General features: G+C 34.1%; 1 long non-coding RNA gene across 1 annotated transcript; it reads left to right on the top strand.

The window, feature by feature from the left end:
* Window positions 1–8,926: 8,926 nt before the first annotated feature.
* On the top strand, window positions 8,927–13,863 carry LOC109258932 (uncharacterized). Its single transcript, XR_002076512.2, has 3 exons — window positions 8,927–9,040; window positions 12,077–12,149; window positions 13,365–13,863. It is a non-coding gene; the product is annotated as an uncharacterized LOC109258932 (long non-coding RNA).
* The last annotated feature ends 354 nt before the right edge of the window (window positions 13,864–14,217 follow it).

Raw genomic sequence — 14,217 nt, 5'->3', positions numbered from 1 at the left:
AAGACAATATATTGCATCATTCGATTTATCCATCTATGAATAGTCCAGATAGTAGTCTGGGCATGATATGTCTAAAATAAACAGATCCATAGAGATAGATTAGTGTTTGCCAGGCAATTGGAGAGGGCCAAAGGAGGAGAGACTGCTTAACAGGTATGAAGTTTCTTTTCAGAAATATAAACTAAAAATTGAACAGTGTTCTGGAATGATGCAGTGGTGATGAGTGCAAAACCTCCTGAACTTACAAAAACAGATTATTTCTTTTAACATGGTTAATTTTATGGTATGTGAATTATATCTCAAGTTTATAAAAGTCAGAGATTGGCAGATTGGGTTAAAAATATACATGCAATCCAACTCTGCTGTTTACAAGAAACTCACTTCAAATTAAACTGCATAGACAATAAAAACGTTAAAAAGTTGGGAATAGATATACTTGAAAATCAATAAAAGTATCAGTAGAAATAATAATATCTGATTTTGGGGGCTCCTGGGTGGCTGAGTTGGTTGAGCATCAACTTTGGGTCAGGAGATGATTTCATGGTTTGTGAGTTCAAGCCCCACATAGGGCCCTGTGCTGACAGCTCAGAGCCTGGAGCCTGCTTCTGATTCTGTGTCTCCCTCTCTCTCTGCCCCTCCCCCGTTCATGCTCTGTCTCTCTCTGTCTCAAAAATAAATAAATGTTAAATTTTTTTTTAAATATTGAAATAACACAATCAATCAACAAGATCTAAGTGACATGTATAAAACATTCCACCAAATAAAGAGAGTAATATATCTTTTTTTTTTATAAGTTAGCATGGAATATCTATCAAGATGAAGTATATCTTGGGCCATAAAAAACACCTGAAAAAAGTAAATTAATTGAAGTTATGTATAATATAATCCCCTCTATATCAATACAAATGTTCTTTGACCATGATGGGATCAAAATGAAAAAATATATATCACAAGAATATAGAATATAATTAAATACATGGAAATCATTTTCATAGAATTCATGGAATAAAGAAGTCTCAAATGAAATTAAAAATTACATATAACTTACTGGAAATGAAAGTGCAACATATCAAAATATGTGGGATTCAGCTAAAGAATTGCTGAAAGGGAGACTTACAGTACTAAATGCTTACATTAGAAAAGGGCAGGAGTGCCTGGGTGGCTCAGTCAGTGAAGTATTCAACTCTTGATTTCAGCTTAGGTCGTGATCTCATGGTTTGTGAGACTGAGCCGCATGTCAGGCTCTGTGCTGACAGTGTGGAGCCTGCTTGGGATTCTGTCTCTTTCTGCCCCTCCCCCACTCACAACGCCTGCCCCCCCGTCAAAAATAAATAAACACTTTAAAAAAAAGGGCAAGTTCTCACGTCTTTAATTTCTTCCTCAAGAAATTAGAAAAAGAAAGACAAAATGCATCCAAAGCAAGTATAAGAAAAAATTTTAAATAAACTAATAAAATTAAAGTAAGAAAAAAATAGGTAAAATAAAATAAAAAGTTAGTCCTTCAAAAAATTGGCAGACCTCTAGCAAGATTGTAAAAAAATAAAAAGAGAAAAGACACAACATCAACATCAAAAATTAAATAGAGGTATTACCATAGATCCTAAGGCCATAAAAAGGATAATAAATGAATACTAAAGAAATACGATTCATAGTTTTATGCTCATAAATTCAACAACTTCAAGAAAATAGACTAATTCCTAAAAGGTCAAAAGTACCAAAAGTCAACCAAGGAGAAATAGAAAATCTGAATAATTATATAGAAATTGGTTCCATAATTTAAAAGCTCGTGAGTAAAAAAATCTCCAAGCTCAGGCATTTTCATTACTGAATCCTACCAACATATCAAGAAGAATTCACAAATTTTCCACAACCTCTTTCAGAAAATACAAGGGATGGGGCTACATTCTAACACCTTTTATGTAACCTATATTACCCTAATACCAAAATCAGGAGAGGAAAAATCAAAAACAGAAACTAAATACCAGTAATTCTCATGAAATTAGACATAAAAATGTTTAACAAAATATTAGCCAACTGAATTCAACAATAAGTAAAATAAATTAATCACCATGACCACATGGACTTAGTTTCAGGTGTGTAAGACTGGTTTAACAATTGGAAATCAATTATTATGATTCACTATATCATCAAGCTAAAGAAGAAAATTCATATGATTATATTAATTGATACAAAAAAAAGCATTTGACAAAATCCAACACTCATTTATGATAAAAATATTAAATGTTAGGAGTATGAAGAAATTACCTCAAGTTGATAAAAAAAATCATCTAAAAACTCATACAACTAACATCATACTTAATGCTGAAATATATAATGCTTTTCCTAAGATCGAGAACAAAGCAAGCATGTTTGCCCTTATCACTATTATTCAATATAGTGCTAGAGTTTCTAGCCAGAGCAATAAGGCAATAAAAATTAAAGTCATATAGATTGGGAAGAAATAAATAGAGCTACCTATTGCCAGATGACATAATTGTCTACATAGAACATCCTAAGAAATCTATTTAAAAAAAAACAAAAACTCCTAGAATTGATAAGTGAGTTCCACTATGTGCAGGATAGCAAGTCAACGCTCACAAATCAATTCCATTTATATATATGAAAAATTAATATGTAGAAACCAACATTAAAAACACAATATAGGGGTGCCTGAATGGCTCAGTTGGTTGAGTGTCTGACTCTTGATTTCAGCTCAGGTCATGATCCCAGGGTCATGGGATCAAGCCCTGTGTCAGGCTCTGTGCTGAGCATGGAGCCTGCTTGGTATTCTTTCTCTGTCTCTCTGTCTCTCTGTCTCTCTGTCTCTCTCTCTCTCCCTCTCCCTCTGCCTCTCTACCTCACTTGCATTCTCTCTCTCTTAAAACAAACAAACAAGCAAACAAACAAAACACAATACATTTTACAATTGCTCCAAAAAAGAAAATACTTAAACATGTATTCAGTAACAAAACATGCACAGGATTACTGCTTATCAAAGAAATAAAATAAGACCTAAATAAATGAACAGATATACTATGATGGTGTATTAAAAGACTCAAATATAGCAAAGATGTCAATTCAAGCCAAATTGATCTACAGGTTTAATGAAATCATTATGAAAATTTATATGAGATTTATTTAAGACATAAACAAACTTACTTTAAAGTTTACCTGGAAAGAAACATACTGTAGAACAAGATTAACATCTTGACAAAAGAGAATAAAGTGCAAGGAATCACTCTATCCACAATTCAGGCTTACTATGTAGCTACAGTAATCAAGACAGCATGTTAACAGTTAAGGAATAACTGCATAAACTAATGGAAAAGAATAGAGAACCCAATAGAGAAGCCAGAAATAAACCCACAGAAATTTGCTCAACTTATCTTTGTTTTTACTGCAAAAATAATTCAATGTAGGAAATACAGCAAATGCTGTTTGAGCAACTGGGCATCTATAGACACAAAAAAATTAACCTCAACCTAAACCTCACACTTTTTGAGAAAATTAACTCAAAATAGATCATGTACTTAAATGTAAGATGTATCATTATAAAACGTTTAGAAATAGAAGTGAATCTTTAGGATGTGTGGATAGACAAAGTGTTCTCAAACGTGGTACCAAGAGCTGTGTAAAGTCATTGTGAAGGACATAGAAAAAGTTACATGCGTGGGACAAATATTTACAAACTGTATATCCAACATAGAAGTTCTATCTAGTCTATATAAAGAACTCTCACACACCAACAGTAAAAACCACACAATTCAATTAGACAATAGACAAAAGACATATAAACATGCATATTACCAAAGAGATAAATAGGTAACATGCATATGAAAGATGTTCAACATCACTAGCCATTAGAGAAATGCAAATTGAAGGCACTGTGGTACATTATTACACACCTATCAAAGTGGCTAAAAAAATTGTGAGATCAAATGCTGGTGAGAAAGGAGAAAAAGTGGATCACTCAGACATTGCTGGTGGGAATGTAAAATGGAATAGTCATTCTGGAAAACAATTTGGCAGTTTCTTATAAAATCAAACATATGATTATTACATGACCCAACAATTCCACTCTGGGGCATTATCCCAGAGAAGTGATCATTTATACTCGCAAAAATCTTGTACAAGAATATTTATAGCAGTTTTATTTATAAACATGTAAACATATTTATAAACATATAAACATTTTATTTATAAACATTTATAATAGCTAAAAGCAGGAATCAGCCTGGATATCTTTCAATGGGTGAATGATTAAACACTATTTGCTACATTCATACCATGAAATACTATCCAGTAATCAAAAAAGAATGAACTATTGATACACACAACAATTTAGGTGAATTCCAGGGAATTATGTTGAGTGAAAAAAAAAAAAAAACAACACTCCCGAAAGGTTACATATTGTATAATTCCATTTACACAAAATTTTGAAATATCAAAATTTTAGAATAGTGTACACATTAGTGGTTATGTGGAGTTAGGGATGAGGTGAGGTGTGATTGTTGGTTGGGGAAAGGTGTGTTTATAAAATGGCAATAGGAGGGATCTTTTGGTGGTGGTGGATGGGACCGAAATATCTTAACTGTGCTGGTGGATACATAAATTTGCACTGATGATAATTTTGCAAAGCACTAAACGCACACAAACACAAAGACATACAAATAAATAAAAGTTACACTGGGAAAATATGAATAAAATCAGTGGTGAATTGTATCAATGTAAATTCAATTAATGTAATGTAATTTTCTTTTGTTTGTTTCAAGTTTTATTTAAATTCCAGTTAGTTAACATATAGTGTAATATTACTTTCTGGATAGAATTTGGTCTTTCAGACGACACCAAGTGCTCATCACGAGTACCCTCCTTAATACCCGTCACCCATTTAACCCATTTCCCCCACACCTCCCCTCCAGGAACCTTCAGTTGGTTCTGTATAGTTAGGAGTCTGTTTTATGGTTTGCCCCCTCTCTCTCTCTTTCCCGTCCACTATGTTCACCTGCTTTATTTATTAAATTCCATATATGAATGAAATTATATGGTATTTGTCTTTCTCTGACGGATTTATTTCACTTAGCATACTACATTTTAGCTCCATGTCATTGCAAATGGTAAGATTTCATTCTTTTTTGATGGCTGAGTAATATTCTGTTGTATACATATACCAAATCTTCTTTATCCATTTATCAGTCAACAAATGTTTGGGCTCTTCTTATTATCTGGCTCTTGTTGATAATGGTGCTATAAACACTGGGGCACATGTGTCCCTTTCAATCAGTATTTGTGTATCCTTTGGGTAAATAGCTAGTAGTGCAATTGCTGGATCATGTGATAGTTCTATTTTTAACTTTTTTGAGGAGTCTCATACTTTTTTCCAGAGTGACTGCTCCAGTTTGTATTCCTACTGACAGTGTAAGAGGGTTCCCTTTTCTTCTCATCCTCACAACATGTGTTATTTCCTATTTTGCTAATTTTAGTCATTCTAACAGGTGTGAAGTGATATCTCATTGTAGTTTTGATTTGTATTTCCTTAATAATGAGTGATGTTAAGCATCTTTTCATGTGTCTGTTATCCATCTGTATATCTTCTTTGAAAAAAAAAAACTGTTCATGTCTTCTGCTCATTTCTTAATTGAATTATTTGTTTTTTGAGTGTTGAGTTTGAGAAGTTCTTTATAGATTTTGGTTACTAACACTTTATCAGATATGTCATTTACAAATATATTCTCCCATTCTGAAGGTTGCCTTTTAGTTTTATTGATTGTTTCCTTCACCAAAACTGACCACTTTCTCACACTATACACAAAAATAAATTCAAAATGGATGGAAGGCCTCAATGTGAGGCAGGAAACTATTGAAATCTTAGAGGATAACACAAGCCGCATCCTCTGACATCAGCTGTAGCAACCTCATACTAGATACATCTCTGGAGGCAAAAAGCAAAAATGAACTACTGGACTTCATCAAAATAAAAATCTGTAATGTAATTTTCAATTAAACAGCCAAAATAATATATACTTTTAAGTGACATACTTAAGAGAAGTCTTGTGAATTTACCTTTGCAGAGGAAGGGAACAGGAGTGAATTATTTCCACCTCTCTTGGGAAGATCAATAATTAACCAAGAGATCTTTTTAAGTCAGTATGCAACATTTATATCATGTATCCCAGGGGTGCTGGGGTGGTAAGTGATAATGAGTTAGCTTTTACACTATTTACTTAGGACTTTCACAAGCATAATCTTAATTGAACTATATAATAGTACTGTGAGTTAAGCTGTTTAAACACCATGTTAAGAAAAACCAAGAGTGAATATGGCAAAATGCCCTCCTCATTGCCCCACAGATGGTAAGCAATAGGCAGGGAGTAAAATACAGTTCTTTATTCTTACATACCTACTACTGTCTTTGTCCTGTTCTTAACCACAGGTTAAGAACCTATTACCTGGACTTGAAGCATTAGTGTTGGTCTTCTTTCTTCTATAGAAAAAAATAAAAACATTTACAGTATTGGTGAAAGTGCAGAAATTTACTTTTTCATCACCTCAACGTTTAACCTTGCCATCAGCTTTTGTTGTTGATGCTGTGAAAATCAAGGATGGAGACCCTGAGCCTGAAGTTTTCCTGAGCAGATAGACCCAGTTTAGTCATGTAGGGTAAGCTTAATTGAGATTACTTCACAAAGTGAAGTGCATCTGGAAATGATAAGTAAAACTTAAACTATTTCCCAAGGTTGATAGGAGAGACCCACAGAAAACTGTAATGTTGTAACCAATCCCTGTGAAGAGTTAATAGTCACTGCTTTCTCATTCTATAAGCTGCCTTATAGCAATATATCCCTGAGCCTCATTCCATGTTCTGGTTTGAGTGCTCCTGGTTTATATATTGTCGTGTGTGTGTGTGTGTGTGTGTGTGTGTGTGTGTGTGTGTGTGATTGCACAATAAACATTTACTAATTGGTTTTACGTTGGCTATTTTTAACCTTTGACTTTTCATGGTATCAGAAGTGGACCGGTGTCATGGTGTCAAAGAGGACTGAAGACTGGTGAGTAAACAGGTGTTAGTACTCACAGGACCCACTGAACTTACTGCTTTCTTGTCAACCCTGGAGGTTGAAGGTAGGTCTCTCCTAGATCTGAGCTATGCTGTCTACATTCTCAACTTTCCAACTGTACTGTGCACACTTGGTTTCTATTTCTGTTTTGCATCTGGTTTCAGTTTCTGTTCATTGAAGCTCCTTGGTAAGTCACCCATTCTGTGCAAAATGGAGAAAACTGCGATTCCGAGTGTTTTAGGACAACCATTGGAAAACAACCGGGCCCTCATACTTAAAACATTTTAGGGAATCTAAAGGCAACTTGGATTACACCTCATCCTTGGAAAACGATGTAGTGCCTTTCTGGAAAAATAAACTTACTTATAATTTGGAATCGCAATGGCCATTCTGGAGAGGCTTTGTTTTAGGTAAGCCCCCCTTAATGGCACCCTTAAAAGAGAGGATCCCAAATCTCCAGGAGACAACCAAATTCATTTTTTGATTGTTATGCAGAAGCTTCTAAAAGACAAAATGACCTCAAAAACAGTTCTAAAAATATTCATATACCATACAAATAGAAAATAAAATCTCTAGTAAAAAAATTTGGCAATCTGAGCATCTGAGCCAGTACTTTTAATTTATTCCCTCTACCAGAAACACAGTTTGGATCCAATTATTCTTTCAATTTTTGTACCTGAGACATGGCTAAAAGTTTAAAAGAAAAATATATAAAAACTTTGCATCTATCTGCATGTTCTCTCTCTGTTTCTCTGTATCTCCCTCTTTCTCTTTCTGAGAGACATGTTATAGATATATGATATTTTCTACCTCTGGATAATATAGACAAAATTAATTTGTAAAGAACTCTATTTAATTGACTTAAAGAAAATTAAGTATTTATATAAATTAAGTAGAATTTTGGGAACATACAAAATAACCCAAATGATTTTCAGTTCATGTGATCCAGCATAATCTTTGATAAATAAAAGCTAATTTAAGTTTATTGGTTTAGTAAAAGCAGGCATGCCTTCAAAACTTGTTTACAAGAAAAGTAACTTGATGATGGTTTTATCATCTAACACAAGCATAATTTTTGATGTCTAATCCAAGCATATTTTTTTAGAAACAAGTGATTTCAATAAAGGTAGATAAGATCAGAGTTTATACTAAGTTAAATTAAATGATGGATATTTGTTGAATATCTAAATCATTTCCAAATAAGAAAAACATTAAATGCTAAACATATCTACTTTGTGCTTTTTAATTTTTATGGAGACAAAACATATTTAAGTCTATTAATAAATATATTTATGCCACTTTGAAAAGATGTATTATGAGGAATATTATACAGTTGGCCCTTGATCCTTGCACAGCTTAAAATCAACATATAATTTTTGACTCCCCCAAAACTTAACTACTCATAGACTACTGTTGACCAGAAGCCTTACCAATAACATAATCAATTGACACATATTTTGTATGTTTTATGTATTATATGTTGTAATTTTAAAGTATCTAGAGAAAAAAATATTATTGAGACAACCATAAGGAAAATGCATTTACAGCACTGTGCTGTATTTATCCAAAAAATCTACATATAAGTGGGCTCACAATTCAAACTCATGTTATTCAAAGGATCAAATTTACTTCTAAAAGTTTGAAATGCATTTAAGTTTGCTAATCTACAGTATGTTAATATGCGATAGTTCACAATTGCCTGTTTCCTGGTTTTCACTGGAAAGCCAAGATTACAAATAATTTTTTAAAAGTTGGAAGAAGGGCTGAAAATACAAAACTGAAGAAAAAATTTCAGAGCACTTAAAGTAATAAGCATAAATTAACTCTACACAAACTGCGCAGTGAGGCTGGAAGAATGCAGGCAAAGCAGAAGGAACCCTTTTGGAAAATGAGAAGAAGTGAAGCTACCATGAAAATTTCCTCTTAATGTGAATGGATTTACTGTAACTTCTTGTTTTTCAAACTGTGGTCACAGGCCATTGGTGAGTTATGATTAACACCTATTTAAATAAAGAAAATATATATATTACCTATATACCCATGTATATATCTTCAATTTTATCAATATTTTATACATTGATTTATTATAGAGTTATTTTTAATGTTTATTGATTTATTTTGAGAGAGAGAGAGAGAACAAGCAGGTGAGCAAGGTAGGGGAAGAAACAGAGGGACCAGAGTCTCCCAAGCAGGCTCCACAATGTCAGTGTAGAGCCTGATGTGGGGCTCCAACTCACAAACTGTGAGATTTTGACATGAGCTGAAATTAAGTCAGATGTTTAACCAACTGAGCTACTCAGGCGCCCCAAGAATTATTTGCTATTTATATGTAAATAAAAGAATAATTTCAGAAAGTGCAAAATAAATTGTATGTATGGCATACGCTGAAAATAAGAAACATGTGTCAGTTTATTAAGCCTTTATTTCAGTTTCTTACATGGTTTTATACGTGTAGCATGTACTAAGCTATAATATATACTATTTAATATAGTATAGTATACTATAGAATGATCTAACATTGTTTTAAGTTTATTTATTTATTTTGAGAGAGACCGAGAAAAAGAAAGAGAGAGTATGAATGGGGGAGAAGCAGAGACAGAGAATCCCAAGCAGGCTCCACACTCTCAGTGACGAGCCTGACGTGGAGCTCAAATTCACAAACCGAAAGATCATGACCACAGCTGAGATCAAGAGTTGGTCACTTAAGGAGTGCCTGGGTGACTCAGCCCGTTAAGCATCCGACTTCTACCCAGGTCATGATCTCTTGGTTAATGAGTTTGAGCCCCTGCATAGAGCACTGTGCTGACAGCTCAGAGCCTGGAGCCTCCTTCAGATGCTGTGTCTCCCTCTCTCTCTGCCCCTCTCCTGTTTTCTCACTCTCTCTCAAAAAGAAATAAACATTAAAAAAGAAAAAAAAAAAGATTTGGTCCCTTAACATACTGAGCCACCCAGGCACCCCAAATGATCTAACACATTTAAAAGGTAGTGCTCTTATACCACAGTAAATTGAGTGACAAAAGGGTCTGTGTGGTCAGCTGAAAGGGCCAATAGAAGAACATTCACCATTTCTGTCTTGTATAAACACAAGACAGTGATAACTCCTCAAGGCCAGGCTATAATCACTTTTTAATAGACTCATACTTTATTGCCTTGTCTTTTCAGATTTGCAACCAGGCAACAATCTTTGTTTAAAAGAACTTCCCCCATTTCTTCTAACTACCTGCAAGACTAGAAATTCTGGTGGCAGCTTCCCAGATATTTATAGCCGTGCCATCAGTTTAGAAGATGTTATCCCATCTTTCAAATCTTTATTCTGCCTACTCAACATAGAGCAAACTTATTCAGCAAAAATGTAGGGATCCTGTTGCCTCTGCCTGTTCTATCAGTCCCAGCCTAGCAAAACAATGTCAGGATGAACTTATAAACATAAGTGAATCTCATACTGTAATTTCCAAAAGGTACATTTTTAAAAAATTATATTATGTGGAAGGAGCTTATATCCATTTAAATATCTATTTAAGGAGCTTATATCCATTTAATGTCCAAAATTAATAGAAGCAAATATTCTGTCCTCTATGATATGCATCATTTCTTTTCTAGAAAAGGTTTATAAGATTTCGAAATTGAGAAGATAACATTTGAACTAATAAATTTGAGACTGTCAGCAAAAGAGTTTTTTTACAAACTACTAGAAATAATAGAAAAGAACAGAAAACAACTGTATATAAAAAGGATCTGTGTTTTCTAGAAAAGAAGATATGAGAAATGAAAATGAATTTTTTTTTAAAATTTAATGTTTATTTATTTTTGAGATAGAGAGAAAGAGAGTATGAGTATGAGTAGGGTAGGGCAGAGAGACAGGGAGACACAGAATCCGAAGCAGGCTCCAGGCTCCGAGCTGTACCCACAGAGACCAACGCAGGGTTCAAACCCATGAACCTTGAGATCATGACCTGAACCGAAGTCAGACGCTTAACTGACTGAGCCATCCAGGTGCCCCAAAAAATGCATTTTTGATAAGGGAAAAAAATGAAGTGATTGTGTCATAAAGTAAAATGATTGTTTCAGAATGAGAAAAGAAAAAGATAGAACAAAACTTAAATGGATATAGAAAGTTGTAGTTGGTTTGTGGAAAAGAAATCTTAAGAAAGGAATTTTATATATGGCCAACCTGACTAAAGTTAGAATGGATGTATTTAAATTAATACAAGGAAAATAATACAAAGAAAATTTTTAATATAAAAATTACACTGGTGCAGTTAGAATTTTATTTTGTCCCTGTTAAAAGGACAAAGGTTTCTTAGGTTATTGGTCTGCTCTTAATAAGAAATCGTAAATAAAGATTTTTCTTTTTTCAATTTTTTTTAATATTTGTTTATTTTTGAGAGAGGGAGAGACAGACAAAGAGCAAGGGGGCGGGGGGGAAGAGAGGGCAGGATACACAGAATCCAAAGCAAGTTTCATGTTCAGAGCTGACAACAGAGAACCTGATGCAGGGCTCCAACTCACAAACTGTGAGATCATGACCTGAGCTGAAGTTGGATGCTTAACTGACTGAACCACCCAGGCGCCCCAAGGTTTTTCTTTATCTTTAATATTTTTCTGTAATCTGCTTAGTAAACAAAGATACTGTGTTTTTTCTTTGTCAGGTTTTTGATTACTTAAGGAATTGAGTCTTCTCTCTTAGAACTACTTTTTTTGTTTGTTTGTTTACAACTATGTACCTATTTGTATGTGTAAAATTTCATGAAAAACATTGTCAAATAAGAAATAATGCTAAACTTTCTTTAGGAAATATTTATATGGAAGTTATTAATATAAATGCTCCAGAAATTATATGAAGTTCCTGGAAACCTGATGTGTCCTCATACAACGTTATTATTCATAACTGCGGCTATTGTCTTAAAACATTATGTATCACAGAAATAACTCATTTCCCCTATCAACTGCATTATAATGAATTCTCATCTGATCTTGCTATTGCCACTTTAAGTTTTTTTTTTTTTTGTCATTCACAGATGATTATTGTTTTCCTCTGGATGCTTTTGTAAATATATTTCATCTTCAGATAAATTTATGGAAAAGACCCTTGTGAGTACTCTAGAATGAAAGTTTATGATAACTTTAAGATAATAACATTGAGCTGTGTAAGAATTTCTAAAACTTTGATGGAAAACTGACAAATGCATAAAGCTACTAACAAAAGATCAAGATCAACAAGAATTAATTACAGGATACTGATGATTGTAATTTTTATGATTTCATTTAAAGCATTGCTCACTCGTTAATATTTTGTTTTCCAGTTTTAAAAGTGCCTATATAGTCAATCACTATTCTTGCTACATTTATATAAACAATCAGGCCAAGTTTATTAAAACTAAATTTGCAGACAGATTAGTCTTGCTATGCCCTTTGATGGAAACAGAAATGATTATGGAGGAAGGATTATATTTCAGTAGTACACCTTTATAGATATCAGATTTCGGTACTGGTCATTGTCTTTAAAGATTTTTTTTTTTTTTTTTTACCTGTAAACTGGATTGAGTCCTAAATTCTTCTAATTTTCTCCAATATGTGGCTAGAAGTTTATAAGTAACATTTCCAATTTTCTCCCAGTATTTTGGTTTGGAATCACAATGCCACTAAAACTGCTCTTTTCCCAAAGCCAAGCAAGTTAAGCCGGACTTTTGACACACTCCTCAGAGGTGTCACAACAGCACACATATAGATGATCTTTATGGTGATTGCCATGTGCCACTCAGAAAAATTGTCAGAGACATTCACAATCCTAACCAGGAAGATCTGTGTGATGCCCACTGCTTGCCCTAGAATCCAACATTAAAAAGCTTCTCAACTGGCTTGCCCTCCAAACTTAGAAAACTCAATTTGCAATTTGCTCAAACTATTAACCTTTGGTTTTCTGTTTCCGTAGAGATGCCTCTCATTAAATAACCTGATTGCTCCCATCATAAAACGGTCTAATTTCAGTGAAAGCCCACTTGCAACATTGCCTCCTGAAAAGAAGCACCCTGATATTCATTCTGTCCTATGTAATCATAAGTGTATGTCTTTGCTAATACATCATGTTGTGCCTATATAAATAACTTAAAAAGCAATTTGTAAATTGACTTAGAAAGGCAAAACCTGAATCTGGTTATAACCTACTTGATTTATTTGATTGGTTAAATCTTGGCTCCTGGGAATCTCTGTTCTGGGGAATTGTTCAATCCTTGGCTATTATGTATTCTCTTTATAGTCACCATATTGTGTTCTATACTCTCAAATGCATTAAATGTCTGTCAGCAGCTACTCACATGCAAATGGTATCCATCAGGATCAGACAACTAGATGAAACCAACAATAACCACATGAATGATGAAGATGGTGACTGCATGGCCCTCCAGCCTGATGATTCAACTAATAGAAACAGCAAATACATGAATCTTCAGCCTGATGTCATCAACAGTGGTAACTGAGAAAAACACTGTAATAGTTGGTCATGCTCTCAGCCTGCTAATAGAATGACTGAAAGGGGGGAATTGTTACAATCAAGGACAGATGGAGACCAGCCTTGAAGTTTCACTGAACAGACAGAACCGGTGTAGTCATGCAGCAAAAGCTTAACTGAGATTATTTTGCAAAACTAACTTGACCTGGATCATTTCTTGCTTGTACATCTGGAAATGATGAGTAAAACTTGAACTGTTTCCCAAGGTTGTTATGAGGGAGCCACTCATAACTGGCTCAAAACTGTAATATTGTAATCAATCATTATGAAGAATAAACAGCCATTGCTTTCTCACTATTTAAGCTGTTTTAAAACAGTATACCCCTAAGCCTCATTCTACGTTCTTGCTTGAGTACTCCCAGTTTGCAAACTGTCTTCTTGGTGTGTGTGCAATACATTTTACTAAGTACACTTTCGTGATTCATTGGTTATACTTTAGTTATTGTGAATCTTTGACAGTGCTGTGAACACTAAGCTCAAGCTATACAGTTGTGTGGACTCCAAGTGATGCCTGCTCCTGACATGGGGCTCATAAGCTGCAGAGAGAACTCCTTGTCCAGGTTTAGAAAATTCCAACAGTCAGAGCTCCATTTGTATGGAGCGAAATATTTCCTCCGTGTTATTTTGACCTGTGGGTCCTAGCCCCAGGCT

This window comes from Panthera pardus, unplaced genomic scaffold (genome assembly GCF_024362965.1).
Source record: "Panthera pardus isolate Hobbes unplaced genomic scaffold, ASM2436296v1 HiC_scaffold_24, whole genome shotgun sequence".
Taxonomy (NCBI): domain Eukaryota; kingdom Metazoa; phylum Chordata; class Mammalia; order Carnivora; family Felidae; genus Panthera; species Panthera pardus.
The sequence above is the reverse complement of the archived record's forward strand: the minus strand, read 5'-3'. Positions and strand labels throughout refer to the sequence as shown.